Source organism: Cyprinodon tularosa, unplaced genomic scaffold (assembly GCF_016077235.1).
Source record: "Cyprinodon tularosa strain WSP-4 unplaced genomic scaffold, ASM1607723v1 ctg519, whole genome shotgun sequence".
Lineage (NCBI taxonomy): Eukaryota > Metazoa > Chordata > Actinopteri > Cyprinodontiformes > Cyprinodontidae > Cyprinodon > Cyprinodon tularosa.
In genome coordinates this window covers 689,835-695,688 of record NW_024039251.1, presented here as the reverse complement: position 1 = coordinate 695,688, position 5,854 = coordinate 689,835, and the positions used below count along the sequence as shown (strand labels likewise).

The 5,854-nt window shown below is 37.0% G+C and overlaps 1 long non-coding RNA gene across 1 annotated transcript; it reads left to right on the top strand.

Annotated features, from left to right (window-relative positions):
• Positions 1-397: 397 nt before the first annotated feature.
• LOC119795646 lies at positions 398-2,056 on the top strand. Its single transcript, XR_005282351.1, has 4 exons — positions 398-925; positions 1,012-1,075; positions 1,529-1,665; positions 1,963-2,056. It is a non-coding gene; the product is annotated as an uncharacterized LOC119795646 (long non-coding RNA).
• The last annotated feature ends 3,798 nt before the right edge of the window (positions 2,057-5,854 follow it).

Sequence of the window (5,854 nt, the reverse complement as noted above, 5' to 3'; positions counted from 1 at the left end):
GTATACTTTAAGTGAAAGTTATGTGTAATTTCTAAAGTGTACTTATTTTAAATTTGTTTTTACATATATTTTTGCTATATTTTAAATTGTATGCTCAAAGTTGTCATTGTAACGTACATTGAAAGCATATTTTAAAAGTACACATTTTAATATCGACACTGTAATATTAAGTTTGAGTGCATTTTAAGTTACATTTGAATCTAATTATGAAGTGAAGTTATATACGCTTGTACTTCAGGTAATTCTTTTGGAAAGTGTTCAATAGTATAACTACAAAAATGCACTTAAACCCTATTATGCAATTTTGTGCTGTGTGTAAAGTACACAGATAGCAATTATTGCAGTTGTTATGTAATGTTTAATAAGTTTTGAAAAAGAAATACATCTTACACACAAAACCACATTGAACAAAACACTAAATGTTCACTTCAAAAGTACAGGTGCACAAAAATGTGTGTTCTGCTGAAAAGCAAGTGGTTTAAAGCTGGTGCAGTGCTACATTATGATCTAACAAATAGCATAACCCACATTGCAACAGAAAAGTTAATACTGGCCAAATGCAAAAGAAATAAACTTAACACATTACAATTGTCTCAAGTGTTCAAAAAAGAACATTTCATTAGTATTGTTTAATGGATCAAAGCAGGGCTACTGCAAACAAGACCAATTGGTGAGTGCACATATTTAAAAGTCGCTGACAGCACTTCATGCATATAGGAGTGATATGTGGAGGTTGTTTGGCCTTGATGTCTGTAAAGTAGTAGCTCCCCAAGAATTTTAGTCTTGGGGAGTTTTTGGTTCAGTACTGATATCAGAATTCCCATAGACTTTGAATGCACCACACCTGCACAGCAGTTAGTCACGGCTCCTCCCTGCTCAGAGCTAGCGTGCTTTTCTTTTAAGGCCTTGGTCTGCATGGAGAGAGGTAACTTTCAAAACATTCCCATTTGGTTTTGAAATCTTAAGATATCTGTATAAAACGCGATTTTGATTATTATATTTGTATTGTAGAAACAGGAGATGTAATCGGTTGAGCAGGAAGATTTGCTGTATTATTGTGTTGAAGAATATCCTGGTGAGTTCACATGAACCTGTGAATGAAATATATATATTTTTTGAGATGTAAAACCAGTCAGGATATAATGTTTTGTAATATATGTAATTTTACTAGCTCTTTTGATTTATTGAATGCATTAGCACAGTGAGAAGGAGGCTAACACACCCCCCATGTGCTCTTCTAAAAAAGAAAATGCACTTTCAAGCTAGCTACATCTTGTGTGATGTTGCTGTAAAACCCCCACAAGGGGTTAACGTAAAATTAACCCTTCATAGGTGTCCTGGATTGTTTTTTCCAGATACAAGTATTGACTACTGACCATAATGATTTCTTAGACAGTGAACCACATGTAAATTGATAATTTTACTTTATATTTTTGTCTGTATAAATGTGGTAAAAACCAATTTATATTATGGTGATTACATGATTTATTTTCCAATTGAAGTAATTGCTCTGCACATTTGTGTGCAGGCTGTTTTTTTTTTTACATAGTTGCAGAATCTGCTGTTACAGCTGAGCAGTTCATTGTATGGACTGGACTAGACTCCACCAGAGATGTTGATGCAGGATGTTCCCAATTTGAATGCCATCCGGTTCCCTGGAGGGTGGTAGGAAAAACAAGGAAACTTAAGGATTTTTCTTCCCTTTCTTTCTGCGGATTCATAATTTTTTTCTTTTCTGAGATCTCTGACAATTTTTGTTGTTACTTTGTTTAATTTTTTTGATCAGATCTGATAAAACCACTTGATGCATCAGATTTATTTAAATTCAACTGAAATGGACAATTTTTTTTTCTGGTGCACTTATGGACCCTGGTATATCATACTGATACAATTTGTCAGACTTTTCTGATGTACTGCTCAAAAATACTATGAATTTACAGTATCTCTCTGTTTGGTTAACAGACGCTGTTCTTCTGGAGTTTCCGTAGACAAGTGTCTCTGATGTGCGCACGGCCATCAGACGAAAATGTAACAATGAGCAGTTCAGCCAAAAAAAGGAAAATAATGTGTGGTGGGCGTGTTTTTGTATGGTGGGAGGGTTTAGGGGTGCAATAATAAGGAATGTTGTTTTTCATTGTTCAGTATTCCTCTGCGTTCTTTAAAGTTTATTTGTAATGTTTAGGTCTGCTGCCTGAAATTGACATATTTCTACAAAGTGTACTAAAGTACCAATATTTGAAAATGTGTTGTAAGTTTTATAATGAAAATGGTTAACGTCGATATGTAAATGTTTATACATTCTGAGATAGTACAAGTTATATTATTTGTAATGTACTATAATTTGGACATGTTTCAAATACATTAAAGTATATTTTTTCATCTGCACGGAAGTATATCCACAAGTCTTTCAGCATTTAGTATACTGTTAATACATTTGCAAGAATGTGCAAGGTAGAAAGTAGTATAGCAATGTAATGATAAAGTATATTTACTATTAACTGCAAAGTATGCTTTTTTAGTAATTGGAATAAGCCAACAGTATAATTAAGCATATTATTACCACAGTAAGAGTATATTAAAAGTATAAAGCTTATATATTTTTAAGACACTAACAAATCATTTTTAATGTAGTTATAATACAACCATAGTGCACTTTAATTTGACTAATTAAGCATATATTAGTACATATAAACTCATATACTTAAAGTATACAAAATATACTTTAAGTTGTTCCACTTTAGCACATCAAAGTACACTAAATACACTTCAAGTTGAGCTTGTCCACAATTTAATTACAATTAAAATATATTTAGTACAAAATTAGTTGTTCCAAAATAGCATCCTTCAAGTTAACTAATCATAAACACACTTAAAGTATAGTAATGATTAGTGTGCCTTCAAGTACACAAAAGTATGCTAAATTTTAGTACACTTAGCACATTTATTTTTCAGCAGGGATCATACACTTCGTAAACACTTTTTGTCTTACGACCTTTGGCCATTTTCAAATAACCACAGTAAGAAAGGTGAGCTTCAATGAATGTCTGAAACTGTAGCTCACCAGAGACATATGCCTGAAAATGTGCATGCACAGAAAAATATAGCTAACGGGACGAGCACGTAGGACTGCCTTACGTAAACATAACACCAGAATGATTGACAATTAGGAGGACCACTTATTTAGATGATCCACCCAGGGAAAAAAATGGTCATCTATACCTTTAAAATAAAGCCTATTAGACCTGGAAAATGGCTTTACAAAAACTTTATTTGAGTCACAGGGCTGTCATAACTTAAGCGCAGGAGCAGAAGGAGCACAATGAAGGATCAAGTATTAGACCTTTAGGGGGAGCAATGAGCTGCTTCACAAAGTTTCATTTGGCCATTTCTAGGAAGTAGAATCGGTTTAATGGGGCTTGGTTCGTGGTTGAGGTAACAGGTTGTTGTCCAAAAACAAAAGGCAGAATACTTGGAATCAAGCATGGTAATTTGTTGGACATCTTCTTGCTCAAGACTTTCAATAATCTGGCATCAAGTGTCAGCAGAGAACCAGCAGATAAAAGCTAATCCACAGGTGAAGGGAAGGGCTTTGACTGCTTTGCCAGGAGAGGTGGTTGACTGGTGCATATTTTCGCAAGAGGAATGTAAGGCTTGATGCAGAGAGTGGCACCAGAATTATAACAGCATATCCTAGGTTAGTTTATTTTTTAAGTACCTCTTGGTAGTCACCGTAGCTCTTTTATTGGGTTTCAAACCTGACACAATACTCACGTTAGGCTAAGTTATGCTATGTTAAACCATGGTTGCATTCATCTACACAACCACATCTCTGTAAATTACAAAACGTGTTCGGTTGAAATAAAATTACCTTTTGAGATTAAAAGCCTTTGTCATATCCTGTCAAGGGCACATATATGGTGCCTTCAAGTTTGCAGCCTCATGCTGCCACAATAAAGGGCGGATTATACTTCTGCATCCGCACACATCAGATGTCGCTTGTGTCTGGCCTGCGAACCAGTTTTGCTGCTTTGCTTCTGCAATGTTGGTCTGGAATTTCTAGGGACACACAGAAGTTTCTTGCCAAAGCACAAGGGGGAGCCTATTCGAGAACTTGCGAGAACTTCGGCGGATGGTCACGAGAACTTCTTCAGCGGCGCCTGCAGGAGTGTTTATTTTCCAAAACAATGTCTTAGGCATCGTACAAGTGGTTGTACTTCCGAATCTCCTCAATCAACCTTTCGTCGTGGTTATCCATTGTTGTTTCTACTCCTCGGTAGGCACGCCCCTGCACTGAATCGAGACGGAAGATCACACAGACAGCCTGAAAGGAATACCAAGAACCAATCACAGCTGCTTTTTGTCTGGGCACTTCAGCTTGAGGTCTTCGCAGGTTTGCGAGCATACAACATGTTTTTTTTCGGTCCGTGGGGGGCGGGGTCGCGCACAGAGACCGATTTGACGGTTGCAGAGGCTTTGCTTCAGAAGTATAAATTGGCCTTAAGGCTTCTGTTCACCATTTTTGGGGAATTTGGTGTGGCCACTTAATCGTTTAAACATACATTCTTTGCGCCCACCCTCAGTATCTGAAATGCTACAGTTACTGTTGTGGTTTTATCAACTGTGAGTGAAAATACTCATCATTAACAGATACATAGGCTTAAAAACATCAGTCTGTGTAAATTCATTTGATTTTTTTTTGTGTTTGGCTTAGGGAATAGAATAACTTTCCAACGGGATTATTGTTTGTGATGCATTTATTTGATCCAGGACTAGATTGGAAAAATTTTTTCTATTAATTATATGATAATGCATTACATAGATCCAGTGAGTTGTGTGATGATTTGAAATCCTTTATTAGGGCGTTTCACCGGTTAAGATATAAATGACAGGGATTATTTTTAACTAATAATAGGAAAACATAACCTAGACAGATGAGAGATGGTTTAGTTTTTGTTCTCACTGAGGAAACACCTGAAAAGAGCCAGCCTTGCACTTTTCATCCCTTTTCATAAGTAACCCGACACCGTCTAGACACACGGGGTTACTGTATGAATCTGTCTGAACATTGGAAATAGAGAAAATACCATGTTCAAACCCTTCACAAACTGACACTTAAATGTCCTCTAGAGACAGTTTGACATTACAAAGGAGTGATAAGAGTTTGTGGATTTATGCTCTAAACTACCTGAATATGACTGCTACTTGTTTAATCACACTGGTTTGATTGTAGATGATTGTAATTTTTGATAGTTGTCTACCTGGTGAGTTGTGGTGTTCATTATCCTGTCCTATTGTAATGCTTGAGTTATTTTCCAGCAGTTTCTCCTTAGATCCTTCTTTCAGTCCCTGCATTTAGTGACTGTAATGCTCTGTGACACTGCCAGAGAGCTTCCATCCCTTTATTCCTGCTGTGCATCTACTCCAATGCTTTTAGAAAAAGGCATCTCATCATAGCAGGGGAAATAAACCCACATAAAGATGCATTTGTCATGTGCCTTTCTCCCGACTCGGTTTTGGTGGTGAGAGATGTGTGGGTTTGACTATCGCAGTGCTGCAAAGTGACCAGCGACAGGCGGCAACAGAACAAGGCCCTGTTCCACAGCTAATGAGCGGCATCATTCAAATGGAGTCTTTGTTGTCTGTGCACCGCGCTGTAACAGGCAGCCTTGCATGATGCACTATGTCCTCATTTTTGATGCTCTGCTCTGTCAGTTTGTCACCTGCTATAGTGCAAGTGGGGGGAAAAAATGAGATGGTTGAAATGTGTTGGTGAGTTCTACCTCCTGTCCTCCACCGTGGATCCTTCTGAATGGGCTCATTCAAAGTGATCAGTGAGTCGTTATTGATCCAAAAG